We start from the raw sequence: 813 nt of genomic DNA on the forward strand, positions 1-813 counted from the left end.
ATCGAGTAAAATACATAAGTTAAGTAACATAAGTTAAATTTCATCATCATCAACTTCCTTGCCAGATCATCCTTGTGACTTTCACTCGTAAAACAAAACTATTAATTCAAGAGATAAAGAAAAAAACGGAAAAAAGACAAGAAAACTCGGAAGAAATTGGTGAAAATCGGGAAAAGCATAATAGTGAAAAGCCAATAAGGATAAACAAAGATATTGGAAGATATCCCAATTTTCATCGGAAACTACTCGCGAATTCGATTTTTCTCTACTCAAGTCGCCATACAACAAAAGCGAAGGTTTATTTTCTTCGTCTCTTGATCCTTAAAATAACGAAGACATCATGAAGCTACTTCCAGAATCTTCGGGTTTTGAGGCCATAAACAGCGCCTTGAGTTTTGACACCGTTGACGGCTGCATCATGGGCAGGTCAGTATAGGTCATCTCCATGTTTATTGTAATTGTGTAATTACCTTGTATTCGTGTTATTTAGGTCAGACTGTACCATTGTGTTTATTATTATTTTTTTTAGGAATATCGATATGCAGGTAAAACTATATATAGAATGAATTTTGACTCCAGCAATAAATTTTATTTTTAATGTCAGTTAAGGTTTACCCCAATGTAAGTTTTCATTGTGATTTTTAAAATTTCGATGTTGCTTTCGTGTTTTCAAATCAAAGTTTTTCACAAAATCTAATTTCGATTCTTTGGTTCATGTGCTTAAAGGAGATAGTGAAGTTTAAATAGACAGTTAAATGTAAGAGATTGAGATTAATAACCAGAAAGAGGTAAAATGATTTTCAATAGGTCAAA

The 813-nt window shown here is 32.2% G+C and overlaps 1 pseudogene; it reads left to right on the plus strand.

Moving 5' to 3' along the window:
• Positions 1-11: 11 nt before the first annotated feature.
• On the plus strand, positions 12-426 carry LOC113827617 (repressor of RNA polymerase III transcription MAF1 homolog pseudogene; annotated as a pseudogene).
• Positions 427-813: the final 387 nt, after the last annotated feature.

This window comes from Penaeus vannamei, unplaced genomic scaffold, assembly GCF_042767895.1.
Source record: "Penaeus vannamei isolate JL-2024 unplaced genomic scaffold, ASM4276789v1 unanchor2925, whole genome shotgun sequence".
NCBI classification, from domain to species: Eukaryota; Metazoa; Arthropoda; class Malacostraca; order Decapoda; family Penaeidae; genus Penaeus; species Penaeus vannamei.